Genomic DNA, 18,974 nt, shown 5'->3' on the forward strand with positions numbered 1-18,974 from the left:
TGTCAATTTAGGGAAGCAATAGCTTCCATCCAAATCCCCAACATCAAACAGTCTGGTCCAGAAGAATGAGAGACACATGGAGTAGCCAAACCCAGCAGAACCCAGGCAAGATCAGCCAAACCCCAAATGGTTTGGGGGAGGGACAGGGAGAAATCAATATTTGCTGCTGTAAGGCACAGACATTTGGGGTGGTTTGTTATGTAACATTATTATTATGATACACCCATCTCATAGGGTCTTTGTTGGGATTAAATAAGTGATACGGTAAAGCCCTTAAAAATATGCTGGGGGCTTCCCTGGTGGCGCAGTGGTTGGGAGTCCGCCTGCCAGTGCGGGGGACGCGGGTTCGTGCCCCGGGCCGGGGGGATCCCACATGCCGCGGAGCGGCTGGGCCCGTGAGCCATGGCCCCTGAGCCTGTGTGTCCGGAGCCTGTGCTCTGCGGCGGGGGAGGCCGCAGCAGTGGGAGACCCGCGTACCGCCAAAAAAAAAAAAAAAATGCTGACATAGAGCAAGGGTACAATCAATGTGAGTGATTATTATTGGGGGTGCAACTGTGAACAAAACAGTCCCTGTTCTCACAGGTCTCACGTTTTGTGGAGAGATGTGTCAGATGGTGTCACATCTGACATGTGGAGAGTTGTTATGCTTTGTCAGATGGTGATGAGCGCTGTGGAGGAAGATGAAGCAGGGAAGGGAGAAGGGGATGCTGTGGTGTAAATTCAAATAGGTGGTCAATGAAAGCCTTGCTGGGAAGGTGATTCTTGAAGAAACACCTGGAAGAGGTGAGGCAGGGAGTCATGAGGGTATATGGGAGAAGATTGTTCCTAGTAGAGGGTGGGCAAAGACCGTAAAGTGGACTCATGCCTGGTGGGTTTAAGGAACAGCCAGTAGATAGGGTAGCTGAGCTGAATATGACATCAGGGAGATTCCCCTGGGACTAGTTCATGTACAGTTTGTGGGTCATTGTAAGGACTTTGGCTTCTGCTATGAGTGAGGTGGGCCGTATTGGAGGGTTTTGACCAGAAAGAGGACAGGACCTGCTTTGCATTTTTACAGGATCTCTGTAACTGCTGGGTGTAGAATAAATGGAATATAAATGAGGGCTGAAGCAGGAAGACCAGGTAAGAGGCTACCGCCACAATACAGACAAAAGATGGTGATGGTTTGAACCAAGGTTAGACTTTGGGGTTATTTTGAAAGTAAAGCCAAAGGGACAGATTGAATATGGAGTGTTTGAGAAAGAAAGGAATCGAGAATGACTCCAAGGTTGTTGCCCAGAAGAATGAAAGAAGGAATTTGCCATTCACTGAGATGAGGAAGGCTATAGGAGGAGAACTTTGTTTCAGGGGAAAGGAGGGGAGAATTACCAGTTCCATTTGGAACTTGTTAAATTTGAGGCACCTATCAGACTTCCAAGTGGAGTTGCCTAGTTAGAAGTTGCGTGTATGAATCTGAGCCCAAGCTGGAGTTGTAATTTTGGGAGTTGTTATGGACTGAATTGTGTCTCCCCAAAATTTATATGTTGGAACTCTAATCCCTCAATATGACTGTGTTTGGAGATAGGGCCTATAAGGAGGTAATTAAGATTAAATGAGGTCACAAGGGTGGGACCTTAATCCGATAATCCTTATAAGAAGAGGAAGAGACATCTGAGTGCCCCCCATCTCTTTCTTTTTCCCTGTGTGTATGTGTGTGTGTGTATTTGCACAGAAGAAAGGACATGTGAGGACACACGAAGAAGGTGGCAAACCAGGAAGAGAATTCTCACCAGAAACCAACCCTGCTGGCACCTTTATCTTGGACTTTCAACCTCCAGAACTGTGAGAAATAAAAAATACATTTCTGTTTTTAAGCCACCCAGTCTGTGGTATCTTGTTATGGCAGAGTAGATTAATATAAGAGTCATCACTGTGGAAATGGTTTCTAAAGCCATGAGTCTGGGTGAGATCTCCAACAGAGTGAGCATAGACAAAGAAGAGGGCAGGACAAAGGACTGAGACCCCAGCCCCCAACGTTAAGAGACAAGGAAGTGGCCTGGGAACCAAGGAAGGAAAACATTTCAAGGGGGGAGAATTGCTGACCTATGTCAAGTGCTGCTGAGAGGTAAGGGAAGATGAGATGAGGACCAAGAACTGATTCAGCCAAGTGGAGGGCATTGTTACTTTGACAGGAAAGAGTTTAGGTAGAATGATGGGAGCAAAAGCCTGATTGGAGTGGGATTAAGAGAGAGTATATAAAGATTAAGATATAAATACATACATACACACATAAGGGGAAAGGAAAGCTCTTAACAGTAAAAGGACAACTAATAAATACAGAAAAAGAGGAATTAGAAATTTACCATTTGGCAGCCACCCTAGTAATAATTGTTTCAGGAGAGAATCATTAATGGATGCTGCAATAGTGGATTAAAGTTTGACAAGAAACAGGATCTCTGCATAGTCTTAGAGTATCTCCTCACAAGATACTTATTAATTACAAAGAGTAAAATAGTAACTTTACAGTGGAGAAACCCAGCAGACACCAACCACATCAACCAAGTGATGAAGTGAGCATTGCCAGTAATGGGGCAAATTGACCTCATGCCCCGCCTCATGTGATGCACTGAGGGGATCATAGCATCCTTTCAGTGGTGTTTCTGCCAAAAATGTATAACTGATTCATGAGGAAACATTAGACAAACCCAAATTGAGGGATGTTTCTGCGGAATGACTGGCTTGTACTCTTCAGAAATGTTGAGCTCATGAAAGAAAGAAAGACTAAGGAGCAGTTTTAGATTAAGGAGACTAAAGAGATACAAGAACTAGAATGTGATGTGAGATCCTGGACCAGGAAAAAATTTTCACTTAACTGTAGAGGATATTAGTGGGACAACTGGTGAAATTTGATTAAGGTCTGTAGATTAGATAATTGTATCGATGTAAAAATTATGATCTTGATTATTGTAAGAGAATGTCCTTGCTTTTAGGAAATACACACTTGTTTTTATGGGTAAAGGGAATCATGTCTGCAACTTACTGTAAAAGAGTTCAGGAAAAGGAGGAAGAGAGAGAGAGAATGATACAGCAAAGGTGGTAAAGTCTGGGTGACTGGTATTTGGTTATTCTTTGTACTATTTATGTACCTGTTCTGTAATGGAAGGAGAGACATGGAGGCAGTGGTATGGACAATTTTTGAGGAGTTTTGCTGTGGGGCTGAGGATGGGGTGGTAGGTGGAAAGCAAACTGGGGTCAAGAGAAGTTACTCAAATGCAGAAATACTAGCATGTTTTTATGGTGATGAGAATGATTCAGTAGATTGGAAATGATGATGATGCAAGAGGGAGAAGAGAGTGGCTGGAAGGGAGGAAGATGGTGGGATCTGTACACAGTGGAGGGTTGACCATGGCTTGGAGCACAGGTAGTTGGTCCCTGGTCACAGAAGAGAAGGCAGAGTATTTATAAGTGGGTACCAATGAGGGTAGGCAGGTAGCTGTGTAGTGGAAGTTTGTGGAAGTATTTTCTAATTGCTACAGTTTTCCCTGTGGAATAGGAAGCAGGGTCCTCAGCTAAGAATGAGAACGGAGGAGAAGGTAATAGAGGTTTGAGGAGAAAAGAGGAAGGAATTGCCTGAGGAGAATTAATGGACAGGGAACTCTAGCGTAATTGTCAGGCAGAGCTAAAGACCTCATTGAGACTAGCCATCATGTAAGTAAAGTCAGACGAGCCCACGTGGTGCTGTGTTGATCCCTAGCCACATTCTACTGCAGGAGAACAAGCACAGAGGGACAGAGGGTGTCAACTGGTGGGTGTTTAGCCAGAGAGGGGCAGGGCCATCTCGGGTGTGCAGTGCATGGGAATGATGCTGCCCTGTGGCTTTACTCAGCAAGAAGACAAATGAGGACACAAGGGAAAAGGTGATAGGCTCAACGGATCAGAGCTCCCAGTAGGGCCGAAGGGTCGTTGGTATTGGGGTACTGGATAGAGTGAGCTAGAAAGATAGGAGGCAACTGTCATTGAGCTGGCTGCTAGAAATTGAGATAAATGAAGGGGTGCAGGTAACGAATGTGACACATTGCCTTCCCTGGGCCACCATGGTAGAAAAGCCACCTGTTGGCGCTTCCAGCCGACAGCCAGCCATTGAGCCTTCAGATAAGCATGGCCCCTGCCAACATCTGACTGCAACCAAGCAAGAGCTGTCCAGCTGATCCTTTCAAACTCCTGATTCACATGATAGTGAGGAAAAAATGGTTGTTTTAAGCCACTAAAGATTGGAGTGGTTGTGATTCAGCAATAGTAACCAAATAGAACTGCTGGGTCCACTGGAGTGTCAAGGGCGTATTAAGTTCTAATGCCCTAAGGCATGGGTTTTCTGTAATCAAGTAACTTCTCCTCTTTGGTAGTTGGGGACACCAAGGTTCAGAGAGGTTTAGTGACTTGCCCAAACTTGCACAGCTAGTGAGCAGTGAGTTGGGCTCTGAGCCCAGGCATTGCGGCTCAGAGCTTGTTCTCTCACTAACCCAGCATACATACTGTCCCCAGCGCACAGCATGGCATCTGGCACACGTAGGCTCATGCTGAACAGCAGACTGAGCTGTGCCTGGGATTTCCTCTGCCTTCCATCCCCAGATTCTCTCTCCTCCCCCACATTCTTCTTCAAGTTGTCCTGGGTGTCTTAGTCCACATGGCGGAGGAGATGGGCAACTCTATCTTTGGGTGGCCATTCATGCCTGCACTCTGCCATTCAGCAGGTTTTCCCAAGTGCCAACTCTGGGCAGACACTTCTAGGTTCTCAGTACAGAAGGGAAACAAGTCAGAGTCCTTGACCTGGTGGACCTAAGTCAAGCGGGGAGAAGATAACCAGATAAATCTACCATCACAAACTGGGCTTATTGCTAGGCTATGAGTGAGTGGTGTATGAACATGCATAGCAGGAAAAGCTGTCTTAGATTAGGGAGGGAGGAAGAGTTTGCCCAGTGAAGGCAGGGAGGGGGCCGTGACTGGGCTGACCAAGGAGGAGGAGCAGCTTGGCCACAGATCCTAAGAGAGGATCATGCTGTTGCATTAAAGGCATGTGGAGGAGGCCAATGGGACCTGAACGTACATGAGGCGGGTGGGAGAGTGGAGGGAACATTGGGAGAAATGAGATGAGGGAGGTGGGCAGAGGCATTTGGCTTAAGAACGATAGGGAGCCATGGAAGGTTTAAGCAAGGGGGTGACTTTATATGATTTTTCACTCATAAAAGATCTCCTTGGCTCCTAGGTGGGGAGCAAGGAGGAGGGGAGCAGGGGGTGGGCTGTGTGAGAAGTGATGGTGTCATAGACTTGAGTAGAAGCAGTAGGGGAGACGGAGAGGAATGGATTGATTTGGGCTGTGTTTTGGAGCTGGAGTCCAGCACAGGGAAACGGAGGTCCGGTGCTTCCACAGATAGCCCCCCAGCTCTCCCAGCCCATTGGGGGCTTTCAGATACTTTTACCTTGTGGGAATCACATGTGGGTGGTTGGATTGGGGAATGGGTGCCTAGGGCAGGTGACCCTGACCTTTGCCTGGTGACCTGTGAGTCTTGAATTGGGCTTTGGAGGAGCCATGGGGACCTTACGGGGCAATGGAGTGTGTCCTTAGAGGACAATCCCATCCCTCATTTCACACTGGGTAGGTCACTTCCCCTCTATGAGCCATAGTTTCCACATTGGTAACATGGAAAGGGACAGTACCTACCACACTTTGGTGACATTACCCCCATTTTACAGGTGAGACCACTAATCCTCAGAGAGGGGGAGCGACTGTCCAGGGTCACACATGAGTAAGTGACACAGAACCCAGGTCGTAACCTGTTCTCTTGACCTCTCTGCTGCCCCATGTGCCTCTACCCTTTCCTGGGGCCTTAAGGCCTGAGGATGGTTAGCTCGCACAACATGGTCTTTCCAGGAGACCAAGGAAATCCACCGCTGGATGCGGGGGTTTAGAAGCATGGGTTTGGATTCAGTTTCCAGTCCCACTCAGGGACCTTATTCTGCTTGAACCTCAGTTTCTCCCTCTGTGTAGGTAAAACTACACACTGTGTAGCACCTGGTAGGGGAACTGCAGATGTAATGATTCATACTTGCAAGTCGCCTTCCTAGCACAGTAACTTTTGAGGGGCCGGCACTCCTCAGTGCTTGCTGCTGCCATGATTGTCATGCAGTATAACAGTGGGTTGAATTCGGAACCCAGTGTTCCTTTTAACCATAATTATAACGCTTCTTTTCTTTTCTAAAATGAAATTTGCAAATAACATAACCTATTGACACACATATTTTTAAACATAAATAATACCTTAATTGTAATATAAAAGAAAGTAAAATGAAAGTAATTTAGAATAAATCAACACATAAATGTTTGGGCACAATATTGTCACAAAGTACAGTCAGTCCTCCATATCCAAGGATTTAACCAACCTCGGACTGAAAATATTAGAAAAAAAAATTTTTTTTTCAGAAAGTCCTAAAAAGCAAAACATGAATTTGCCACATACTGGCAACTATTTACGTGGCATTTACATTGTATTAGGTATTATAAGTAATCTAGAGATGATTTAAAGTATATGGGAGGATGTGCGTATGTTATATGCAAATACTACATTGTTTTTTATAAGGGACTTGAGCATCCGCGGATTTTGGTATCTGCGGGAAGTCCTGGAACCAATCCCCCTCGGATACCAAGGGACGACTGTAGTCGGGAAGGCATGGACGACTGTAGTCGGGAAGGCAGCCCACTGTGAAACTGTGGGCTGAATCAGGAGTTCTGACAACTCAAACCCACAACTGCATGGCCATGGTGGTCCAAAATGTGAGTGGTTCTAGGAAAGTTTTGAACCAAGCACAGCCTGGTCTGTTCCCAACTAATGTGGTGGTTGCTTTCCTGGCAGGTTCACTGTATATTAAAACCAAGCAAATACTATGCTGGAAAAGGCAAAATTATAGACAATAAAAAGATCAGTGGTTGCCAGGGATTTGGGGGGGGAGGATGAATAGATGGCGCACAGGGCATTTTTAGGGCAATGAAACCCTTCTGTGTGATACTGTCATGGTGGATGCAAGACATTGTGCATTTGTCAAAATCCACAGAACCTTGCAACACAAAGAGTGAATCTTTTTTGTTTGTTTGTTCGTTTTTCCGTGGTACGCGGGCCTCTCACTGTTGTGGCCTCTCCCGTTGCGGAGCCCAGGCTCCGGACGCGCAGGCTCAGCGGCCATGGCTCACGGGCGCAGCCGCTCCACGGCATGTGGGATCTTCCCAGACCGGGGCACGAACCCGTGTCCCCTGCATCGGCAGGCGGACTCTCAACCACTGCGCCACCAGGGAAGCCCAAAGAATGAATCTTAATGTAAGCTATGGACTTTGGTTAAAAATGATGTATCAGCATCAGTTCATCAGTTGTAACAAATGTATCACACTAATGCAAGGTGTTAGTAATAGAAGAAACTGGGTGTGTTGGGGAGAGGAAGTATAAAGGTACTTAGTATAATTTCTGCGTAAAATTTCTGTAAACCTAAAACTAAAACAAAGCCCATTAAAAATTAACAAAACAAAACAAGCCCCCCCAAATTCCCTGGCAGTCCAGTGGTTAGGACTCCGCACGCTCTCTCTGCTGAGGACCCAGGTTCAGTCCCTGGTTGGGGAACTAAGGTCCCACAAGCTGCGCATTGCAGCCAAAACCACCCCCCCAAAACAAAACCACAATACACACACACAAGCCCCCGCACATTGTGTTTGCTGTGAAATAGAATTTGGTCCCAGGCTCAGATCGTTAAAAACAAGGTTTTCACCTACGTTAATTAACAAAGGGACATTTGAATACCACGTACAACTTGAGATCTGTTGCAGGATGTCTGCACTCCTGCTCTATGCTCGGGGCACCCCCAATCACTGGGGGCTGCCCAGTGCTCCTGGAAGTGCTGCCCTACTTGCGATTTTGGCACTGGACCCGTGCCCTCTGTCCCTTGACCTTGAAGAACATTCTTTAGAACTCACAGCCCCCTGCTTGCCGAGTTTGGGTGATGGAGGCATCGTGGCCAGATTGAAAAGTCTCCCTAGCCTCAGGAACCCCAACGTGTCACCATGAACACAGATCACTCCTCAGCTTCCAGGACTCCTACTTCGAATATGGATCCCAGCCCCTTAACTCATTGTGTGAGCTTGAATGAGTCATATCACTTTAGTGAGCCTCAGTCTCCCCATTGGTCGGAAAGAGGGTGATAACACCTGCCTCACAGAGTATATTCATTTGTTCAGTAAATATCTACAGAGCACCTACTGTTTGTATTGGGGCTATAACAGTGAACAGAACAAACATCCCTTCCTTATTGGAACTCATGGTCTCATAAGGAGGATAGACAAAAATAAAATAAATGTATAAGATAATGTCGAGGAGGAAGAAAAAGAAGACAGGGTCATAGAAAGAGAGAAGGGCCAGAGCTCCTTGGTGAGTATAGGCACAGAAGGCTTCCTGAAGGAGGTGGCACTTGAGCAGAGATCTGACTGAAGTGAAGGAGTGAGCCTTGCAAGTCTGAGGGGAGAGCTTTCCAGGCAGAGGGAACAGCAAATACCAAAGCCCTGAGGTGAGAATATGCTTGGTGTGTTTGAGAAGCAGCAAGGAAGCAAGCTGGCAGGGAATGCACGAGTGAGAGGGGAGAGGAAATGAGGACAGGAAGATAGGGAGAGAGCCGACTGCAAGGAATCTGGGTTTTATCCCAAGTGTAGCAGGGAGAAAACTTGAAGTTATTCACCGAGGAAGCCCTCCTACGTTGTGTGTCCTTGCATATGAGAAAAGTGGGCAGGAACACACTGAAGCCACCCTCCTGTCCATGACCCTGTCTGTGTCCCTTTGGTGGAAAGTGTCCTTCCTCTTCCCGTGTGCTGATGCTGGAAGTGGCGGCCAGGTTGTAGTTCCCATAAAATAACACAGGGTGGCGACCCTGGGTCATGTTTCTAAATGGTAGGTTATTGATTCCAGAGTGGTGGTTCCCAAACTTGGACATCATCAGAATCACCTGGAGGGCTTGTTGAAACCCAGATTGCTGGGTCCCACTCTCAGAGTGTTTGATCTGTAGGTTTGGGGTGGGTCCCAAGAGTCTGTGTTTCTAACAAGTTCCAGGTGGTGCTGATGCTGCTGGTTCAGGGACCTCACTGTCAAAGCCCCTGGTTGGAGGCCTGGGGTGGTAGCTAGGACCGCTGCCCTCGTTTGAGGTGGGGTGGGAATTCCCTGGCGGTCCAGTTGTTAGGACTTCGCGCTTTAACCGCGAGGGCGCAGGTTCAATCCCTGATTGGGGAACTAAGATCCTACAAGCCATGGGGCACGGCAAAAAAAAAGAAAAGAAAAGAAAAGAGGTGGGGTATCAGAGATGTCTGACCAAAACACTCCAGTACCTTCTCATCATATTTAGAATTAAATCTAGTTCTCTGACCAGGTCCCTCTCCACCCCCATCATGATTCAGGTCCTGGTTTCTTTCCTTACCTCATCTCCTGCCTCTCTCTCTCTCCCTTCCTTCCTTCCTCTTTCTTTCTTTCTCTTTCTTTCTTTCTTTTTCTCTCTCTCTCTCTCCCTCCCTCTCTCCCTCCCTCTCCTTCCTTTCTTCCTTCCTTCCTTTCTTTCTTTCTTTCTTTCTTTCTTTCTTTCTTTCTTTCACAAGCTGTTTATTCTTCATATTATAAAACTGCTTTCAGGGCCACATTACAGTAACATGCACTTGGACAAGAGAAAGAAGCTATCACTTGGTACAGACAGAATAGGAGCTTTCAGACAACCAGGAGAGCAATGGAGAGCTGTCCCCTTTCGAGGTGGTAACAGAAAGTAGAAATTCTGTTTCAAAGGTCAGCACTGCAAATACAAAGCACAAAATTGGTCTGTCATCTCCTGCTGCTTCTTAAACAGTGGCCACACTGTTTTGCTCAGTTCCTTGAAGCTAGTTCCTGCATCAGGGCCTTTGCACGTGCTGTACCTCCCACCTGGGATGCCTTTCCCACAGCCTGTTCTTTGGTTGGCATCCTTTCATTCCTCATGCCTCAACTTGAATGTCACCATTCAGAGAGCTTTTCTTCTGCTGGCGAGGAAGCTGTTGGCCCTGCTGCTGTTCATCCCTGTTCTTTTCCTTTTGAGTGCTTGTGGTGATTTGTAATTGTTTAGCCCAGTGGTCCCCAACCTTTTTGGCACCAGGGACCGGTTTTGTGGAAGGCAGTTTTTCCATGGACGGGGTGGGGAGGGATGGTTCAGGCGGTAATGCGAGCGATGGGGAGTGATGGGGAGCAGCAGATGAAGCTTCGCTGACCTCCTGCTGTGCAGCCCCGGTCCTAACAGGCCACAGACCAGTAATGGTCTGCGGCCCGGGGGTTGGGGACCCCTGGTTTAGCCTCTATCTTGGTTAATTTTCTCCTGTCTCGATTCTAGGCCCTTGAAGGCAGGGACTGGATCTCTCTTGCCTTCTGCCTTATCCCAAGTACCCAGGACAGTAGGCCCCCAGGAAATACTTGTTGAATAAATAAAACCAAAGACTTTTCCAGACTCTACCAGAGAGCCAGTGGGTGAGTGGGGACTCCATGTAAAGGATACTTATGGATTGTGTGATGTTCAGCATCGCCTCACCCTAGTCCCAACCCTGACATTCAGAGTGTTCTGGAAGGAAATAAAGATGAGTAAGATGATGTTTGTAAATAGTTTACAGCCTTGTGAGTGTTCCTAGCTCACTGTCTACCTCATTTAGTTAGCGTAGGGGCTGCTGGGAGGGACTCCCTCAGAGTTCTGGGTTTGGTGGGCGGAGACACTGCACAAATAATAAATTTATAAATCCTTTCTACCTCTATTACTGTATTGCACCCTCAGGTTAAAAAAAAGTATCCCAAACTTGGCAATAAAGCAAAAAGAGAGCTGCATGTCCTTTCAGAAATATGCTGGAGCATTGCCCAACGGGCCCGCCCGAGGGTTTTCTAACTCTCGGGAAATAGACCTTTATTTGACTTGTCGTCTACTTACTTGTTGGGCCAAATGCAGGGAAGTTATGTGAGCACTTGTAGATGTATCTTGCAAATGATTTTTGTCCAGCAAAAAAGATCACCCGGAGGTTACGGTGCTTTTGCCCGTTTCACTCTGCAGTCATATTTCAGCATTTTGTCTTTCATTGATTATAAACATTTCAGACTCTCTTATCCTCTTTGAACCAGCTTCTCTGTCCTGCTGGTTAAATGCTAATGAATTACATATAATTTTGGCACATGCTTACTTTTTATTTCTATGAGAGCTATGTTTTAACTTTTAAAAAATTAAGCTTTTGGGACCAGCACCATCTTTATGAGAGGCACGGATCATCCCTGTTTTCCAGATGGGTCTAGTGAGGCTCAGAGAGGTAGAGTATTTGTCTCCACGAGCAAAAGTGGGGAAGCTGGGACTTGACCTTAGGTCAGCCTGACCTCAGAGCGCCCGGTCCTTCAGCGATGCCACACTCATGTGCCCAGTGCTGTTCTGGGCACTTTATAAACTCTTCAAATTTAATTCTCACAACTCAGCAAATAACATGTTACTATGTCCATTTAAGAGATGAGGAAACTGAGGACTAGGGTTGGGAAAGAAGTCACCCAATGTCACTGAACTCTTTGAAGGCCAACGTCAAGCCTTCTGGAGTCAGACCGACCTGAGTTTCAACTCTGGCTCATGCCCTCTCTAGAAATGTGACCTCAGGCAAGTTGCTCACCTAACTTCTCTGAGCCACAGTGCAAGATGGGAAGAAGAGCCCCTTCCGTGTGGTGGCTGTTGGTAATGTTTGCAAACAAATCTAGGCCCAGGGCCCCCAGGCTCTCAGTGACACCAGCTTCTCTCGTTCTGGAATCAGGAGGGAAAAAGCAGTTGATCTGGTGTTGGCCGTTCCCAGGCTGACTGGCATCAGAAAGATCCTGGAAGGACAGGCCAGTGCCTGGGGAAAACTGGAGGGAGGAGTTGCTGAGCAGGAGTGTTGGGGGAGCTCAAAGGAGTCCTCAAGGAGCTCAGGTGGGCACAGGTGTGGACCACTGGGCAGGGACTCCAGTCAGTCTGCTGGGGACAGCGATAGAGCCTGGGCTTTAGAGTCAAGCAGCCTGAAGCTCTCTGGGCTCTAGCTTCCAGATCTGTAAAATGGAATAATAATGACTCTTCCCTGTTTTGGATTATTGTGAGGCCTCTGGGGACAGTGGGCTTAGCTGGAGGGGTGCTATTCTAGAATGTTCCCTAGAACCTTAACCCTGTATAAAGGAGACAGACCCTTGACTGTGGCCTTTCTGAAACCTGAGGAGGTTATTGATCATGTACTGATAAGGATAATGACAGTAGAGAACATCTGAGATAGATTAGGGGCCACTGGAAGGTTCTTCCTCATATTTTGGGTCCGTTGGGTCAGAAACATGGCACAAATACGCAGCCAAGGGTCGTTTAGGGCTTTGCAGTTTACAAAGCCCTTCCACGCTGTGGCATTGCACCCTTGTGTTAAGACAAACTCTCTGTGTCAAGCACTCCAAGTGCTTGACATGCTTTATTTTACTCTTCCCGAACACTTGAAGTAGGTGGTGTCTTGACCACCTACTCTTGAAGTAGGTGGTGTCTTGACCCCCACTTTTCAGCTGAGGAAACTGAGGCACAGAGAGGTTAAATGACTTGCCTAAAACTACACAGCTAACAAGTGACAGAGTGGGGACTGGAGCACAGACAGCCTAGTTCCTGAGCTGGCCTTTGAGTGGAGAGACCACACAGGAAGTTGGAGGCTCAGAGGCCTTTGGAGGGACCTGAGGCTCCTCTGGCCACTCCTGCCTGGCCTTGTTCCCTGCTATGCCCCCTGGAAGTGGCTGGAGGTGAGGAGGGAGGCTGGGTGGGGTGCTGAGCCGGAGGGGGAGGCTTTAGGGCCCAGGCCAGGGAGGCAGGGAAGGAAAGGATGGAGGGAGGGCCTGTGTCCCTCCAGAGCAGCTGAGGGGAAGATAAAGGCCTGAGGAGATGTAGCTAGGGCCCAGATGAGGAGGAAAGGAAGAGGCTGGGAGGCGGAAGGTACAGCTGCAAGGGAGGAAGCAGAGTCTGGAGTCTCAGGGGAGGGAGCTGGGGGTGAGCTGGGGATAGGCCAGGCCCTTGGCCCAGGGTTCTGGACCCCTGTCACTCCAAGTCTGGAGTCCCACAAGCGGCAGGACCCAGGACTGGGCAGAGGCGTTCCCTCAACAGATGCCCCTTCACTCTTGTGCTAGGCTATGCTGGGGCTGCTGAGGTGAGCTCAGGGTCCCTGCCCTTGGTGGCTCACACCCTCTGAGCTCAGCTGAGTGACCAGATGGGCACTGTCTAGGGCATTCATTCATTCATTCATTCATTCAACAAATACCTATGGAGGGCTCACCATGTGCCAGGCTGGGCTCCTAGCAAGAAACGAAGTCCCTCTGAAGAGACACTGAGGTCCTCTTCAAGGAACCTCCAATCTCATGAGGAGATGAATTGAACACAGAAAACAAATCCATGTACAGTATCACGTCAGACTGTAAAGCCTGTGAGGGGAGCAGAGCTGTTTTATGAGGGTAGTCAGGGAGAGCCTCTCTGAGGAAGTGACATTTGAACTGAAGGAGGTGAGGCAGCAGCCTTGTGAATCTGGGGGAAGAGTAGTCCAGGCAGAGGGAATAGCCAGTGCAAAGCCCTGGGGCAGGAGCGTGCCTGGCACGGCGGGGGGTGGTGAAAGACAAGGAGGCCAGCGTGCCTAGAGGCAGGTGAATAAGGGGGTGATAGAAGATGAGGGCAGACAGGGGTGGCATCAGGGGCAGGTCATGTAGGGCCTCGAAGTCTCCTGTAGGTACTTAGCTATTTCTCATGTGACATGGGGAGATTTTGGAGAGTTTTGAGCAGAGGAATGCACGACCTGACTTGGGTTTTAACAGGATTCCCCCATCCCTCTGGCTGCTACTGGAGAAAAGAAGGGGAGGTGGGGCAGCAAGGGCTGAAGTAGGGAGCCCAGGAGGAGGCTGGTGCAGCTGGCTGTTCGGCAAGGATGGCCGCCTGGCAACAATCGGGGCTCTAACTTTCGATGGAACTAAGGACGCATTGTAACGTGGGTCAGGTACTATCCTAGGTGCTTGACATTTACTGCTCTTCTAATCCGCACTACAACTTTTAGACAGGCAGGTTTTTTCTTACTGTGTATGTCCATTTATATCTGCACACATTATCTCTTCTTTCCCTTTTTTTTTATTGGGGTGAAATTCACATAACATAAAATTAATCATTTAAAGTGTACAATTCAGTGGCATTTAGTACATTCACAATGTCGCACAACCACCTCTATGTGGTTCCAAAGCATTTTCATCACCGAAAGAAAACTGTGACCATTAAGGAGAAATCATATTTTGATTCTCATTTTACACATGAACACACAGAGGCCTGGCAGGTAGAGGCACTTGCCCCAGGTCACTAGCCAGGAAATGGAACAAGCTGGCTGCAGGTGTGGGAGAAACACATCGACAAGCTCCCTCGGATAGACTGGAGCCCCTTCGGTCCCCTTCAGTCACCCCTAGGTGACAGCATCAAACTGCCATCTAAGGAGGGTGCACCTGTGCCCCTCCTAGGCTTTTGTGGAAGGGGTGGGGAACATCTGAGGCCAGAAAAGAGGGAACCACTGAATAGTGGCCCAAGCACCCTCTCCCACATGGCATAGGGTAGGGAATGCCGGCTCTGGAGCCAGGCTGAGTTCAAGTCCTGCTTCCCCCGCCCACCAGCTGTGTGATGTTGAGCAAGACCCCTCCCTCCACCTTCTTCCTTTTCTGTAAAGTGGGGACAATAAGAGCACTCACTTTATTGGGTATTGGGGGAAGTGAGTTACCGAGGACTAGAGCTCAGTGCTGCCCATAGTATGTGCTCAGTAAACAGCAGCCCGCCTTCCCTTCTCAGCACCCTGCATTCCTAGAAATAAGTTGAGCAAATCCCTAAATGAACCTCAGTGTTGGGCCTTGTGAGCCATCTAGGAGAAGGCACCCTCTATTACCAGAAAGAACGCAGTCCATCTTGTAAGCAATCATTAATCCTCAAGGTTGAGAGAATGGTGCAGACTTTTTATATCAACTGTATCAGGATATAATTAATATAAAATCAAGGGTACCCATGTTATCCATTTAAAATGTATCTTTCCATGACTTTTGACAATGTGCACTCTGTGTAACCACCACCAGATCAGGATGCAGAACATTTCTATCACCCTAAAACTCCCCTGTGCCCCTCACCTGTCACTCCCACCTCCTGGCCCCAGGCTGCCACTAGTCTGATTTGTCACTGTTGTTTGGTTTTTCCTTTTCTAGACTTTCATAGAAGTGAAATCAGGAAGCGTGTACTCTTTTGTGCCTGGCTTCTTTCCTCATTTTATGTCTCTGAGATTCTTCCCTGTTGTTGCATGGATCAGCAGTCTGTTTCTTTTTATTGCTGAGTAGTATTCCACCAAATCTTACTTAAACATTTCCAGCGGGTCATTTTTCATTCTGTGCAGAGCCTGCCCCCAGTGCATGTCCAGAAATCCTCTGCTTTCCCTTCCTGATCCTTGGGTGAAACTCCCTCCCACTGAAGGAGAACCCAGCTCTGCGTAGGTCCTGGGAGGGCTGGAGAAGCCCTCAGTCTTGGGGCAAACAAACTTCACTCTTGCCATCGTTTATTACTCTCTTAGTAAAACTCTGCCATCTTCTCTCCTCTGTGGACTCACTCCCAGGTGGTGTCACCCTGCCCTGTGACTTTAGTCCACTCGTGCCCTGATGACTCTTAAATGTAGATCTAAGGTGTAGGGAATTCCCTGGCGGTCCAGTGGTTAGGACTCCACGCTTTCACTGCCGAGGGCACAGGTTCAATCCCTGGTCAGGGAACTAAGATCCCGCAAGCCGCACAGCATGGCCAAAAAAAAAAAAAGATCTAAGGTGTAGATCCAGGCTCTCCCCTGAGCTCTAGACACTGATATTTGGCTGCCCATCAATGTGCCCACACCTGTTCCTCCTGCAATTCTCTTGGACTCAGTAAAGGGCCACCCTTGAAGCCACTGCTCAGGCCCAGTACCAAGGAGGGACCTCCTTGCCTCCTCCCATCTCACCCCTGCTTCTTGTCCATCAACTGGTGCTGTTGGTCCCACTTCTAACATACCTCTGGAATCCCATCCCATCTCCCCAACCCCACCGTCACTTTCATCTGTCAGCTGGACTTTGATGTCAGGAACCCCATGCAGCTGCGTAGACAACATCAGTTTCACACTTGAGAGCTGATGGCCAGGGGCGGTTGTGGGCTTGTGAGGACACAGCTGGGGACCCCAAGGTCTAGATGTGAGTCCTGCTTATGTCGCTGTCCGTTGTATGATCTTCAGTAAGCTGCATCCCCTCCTGGTCTCAGTTTTCTCTTCCCTGAAGTGGGTATGAATGTGTCTGCCTCACTGGGCAGTGGAGAAGGTCCAATGAGATAACTTTGTCCGTGGTGAGGGGAGGGGAGGCCTCCAGCAGGAGGCAAGGATTTTATTCCACAGGTATTTATTGCACACCTACTTTGTGCCAGGCACTGTGCTTGGTTCTGGGGATGTGATGGCAGACAAGGATGTCACTGTCTTTGCTCTCAGAGCTTTACTGGTGGTAGGAGAATGGGGAGACAGAGGAGGGCACCCCTGGCAGGGGGCATGGCATAAGCAAGGGTGTGGAGGTGGGATGGATGGCAGTGCAGGGGTGGGAATGGGAGACACAATCTCCTGCCCTAAGCCGTGGGAGAACCCGTGAGAACCTCAGACATCAAATTCAGTTCAGAGCCCCCACGCAGCAACACTGGAGCCCCCTTTGTAGAGGCCAAGGAAGGAGCCCTCACTGCCAGGCTGTGGGGAGCACCTTCTTGCTCCTGTTGCACAGTGCCCCCTTGACTGGGAGCCCCAGGGTAGGGCCTTCCCCAGCAGGGACACCCCTCCCCAAGAAGCCATGACCTGGCAGAGTCTCTGGGATGCTCATGATGACATTTCCCACCTGGGCCCCCAATCAACTCCTGGTTGGCCACTGTGGGAATCTCACCTTTTGAGTCCCCAGGGCCCAGTTCTCTGCCTCCGAGGCTGGAGGTGAGACCATGCCCTGGCTTAGGAGTTAGCAAAAGACCTGTGTGTGTGTGTGTGTGTGTGTGTGTGTGTGTGTGTGTGTGTGTGTGTATGTGTATGGGTGAGTACACGTGAGAGAAACAGGCGGAGACAGAGAATGAATCTGAGTGTGAGAGAGAGGTTAAGGTGAGTGTGTGTATGTGCGAGAGAGAATAAATTATGCGTGTGTGAGTGTGTAGAGCATGAAAGATCACCCCTGCCCAGGCCAGGCAGCTGGACTAATGGTCCATTTCCCCCTGGTCCGGAGGCCTCGTCCAGGCCCCCAGCTGCCCTGATGGGCCAGGTCAGCCCCCCCACGGGAGCCCCCAGCCGCTCCCCACTCGGCTTTCCTTGTATTGTGCGCAGCCTGGTTCCTCGAGGAAATGGGGCGGCTGCTGGGTGCGGGGGCGGCCGCCAGCAGCCCCACCCCCTTCCCCCCATTGTCACTCCTGGCTTTGGCCCCTAGCCCCTGCTGCTCACACTAAAAATAGTCTTGTTCACAGGGAGACGGCCGCACCCCTGAGCGGGCTTCCAGGCTGGGCGTGAGGTTGGGGTTGCCAGGGCAGAGCTGTCCCCGGGGGGTGATGTGCCCCCATCGAGTGACCTGGGTCAAAGCACAGTAGGGCTGTGTGACCTCAGGTCACCTTCGTCCCCTCTCTGAGCCTCAGTTTTCTCATCTGTCAAATGGGGATAAGGACCCCTACCTGCTGGGGTTGCTCTTGAGAGTGAACAGAAGTGTGGCTGCGTCCCGAGGGCTCTGTTCTTGTCCGGTCGGGGGTTGGTGCTACCTGAGTATCTGGAGAGCCTGAGGCGAGAGGGCATAACATGCCTTTAACCTTGTTCCATTTTCAGTGGCTGGCAAGGGCCTCCAATTTCCCCCCAAACAGAGGAGCTGAGGTGCTGAAGAGCCCTCCTGGGAGTCTAGAGGCATCTGCAGGTGTGCCGTGTGAGACCTGGCAGGTGCCTTCTGTCTGAACCTCTGAGATCTGTGTGAGCTTACACTGTGAAGTTTGTGGCTGGGCTGGGACTTGAACCCATGTCTCCAGCTTCTGAGGGTAGTGTTTTTTCCACTTTGGGGGGCTGCCTCCATGCTGATGATTCTACAGACTTCCTGGCTGCATCACCTTGTTTTTAGTCCACAAACATGATTCATCGCGAAGGAAGATGTTGGGCAGTGGGTGTTGAGCCCTGAGCTGGGGGCTGGGCAGCTCCCCTGGAGCCCGCGTGGGTGGACAGCTGCCCTCACTGTCCTGTGGCCACTGAGATGGGCCTGCAAAGGAGGGGTTATCTGTGTGTCTGTCTGTATACTGGGCTCTTTCTTTCTTTCTTCCTTTGTTCTTTTTTTTTTCAACCATGATGTATTTCAGACATGGGTGCTGTTATATACTTTCAGGATCTGGAACTCTTAGAATTACTCTTGTCACAGTTGCAATTTTATATGTGTTTCTGTGATTATCTGCGTCTCCCACTAAGCCTGGACCTTAGGGCAGAGACTGAGACTTTATTATTAATTCATGTATCCCTCGAGACAAATACAGAGTGAATGTTCTCCTATGCAGACCCTGATTCTGTGCAGGTTTGTCTCCATCCACTTGTATTTGGGGATTCGTGAGGACGCCTTGTCACCTGGTTTTGATGTAAATCTTGTCCATGGGGTTTTGGTTTGCCAACTAGTTGCTTTGCCTGTTTTGATGTGGGGATTTGGGAAGATTCAAAAACTGTGTTTCCACCACAGTCACAGCCATCTTCCCAGAATCCTGACTCTTTCTGAATATTTATGCATATGGAAAAAAAATCAGTACTCAAGGTGTTGAGTGATGGGTCTCCCTGAGACCCTGGAGATAACCACTGTCCCCAGTTCGGGGCTCCTTGCACATCAAGCAAATGTAGGTACTCA

At 49.0% G+C, this 18,974-nt stretch overlaps 1 long non-coding RNA gene across 1 annotated transcript in view; it reads left to right on the forward strand.

Moving 5' to 3' along the window:
- Positions 1-18,974, forward strand: part of LOC113605372 (uncharacterized) — a 37,557-nt gene that overhangs the window by 5,450 nt on the left and 13,133 nt on the right. Inside the window, exon 2 of the long non-coding RNA XR_003427182.1 lies at positions 1,712-1,821. This is a non-coding gene — a long non-coding RNA (uncharacterized LOC113605372). The remainder of the gene's footprint in view (positions 1-1,711; positions 1,822-18,974) is intronic.

The sequence above is a fragment of the Aethalodelphis obliquidens genome, unplaced genomic scaffold (assembly GCF_003676395.1).
Source record: "Aethalodelphis obliquidens isolate GAN/ISIS:26980383/991018 unplaced genomic scaffold, ASM367639v1 scaffold42, whole genome shotgun sequence".
NCBI classification, from domain to species: domain Eukaryota; kingdom Metazoa; phylum Chordata; class Mammalia; order Artiodactyla; family Delphinidae; genus Aethalodelphis; species Aethalodelphis obliquidens.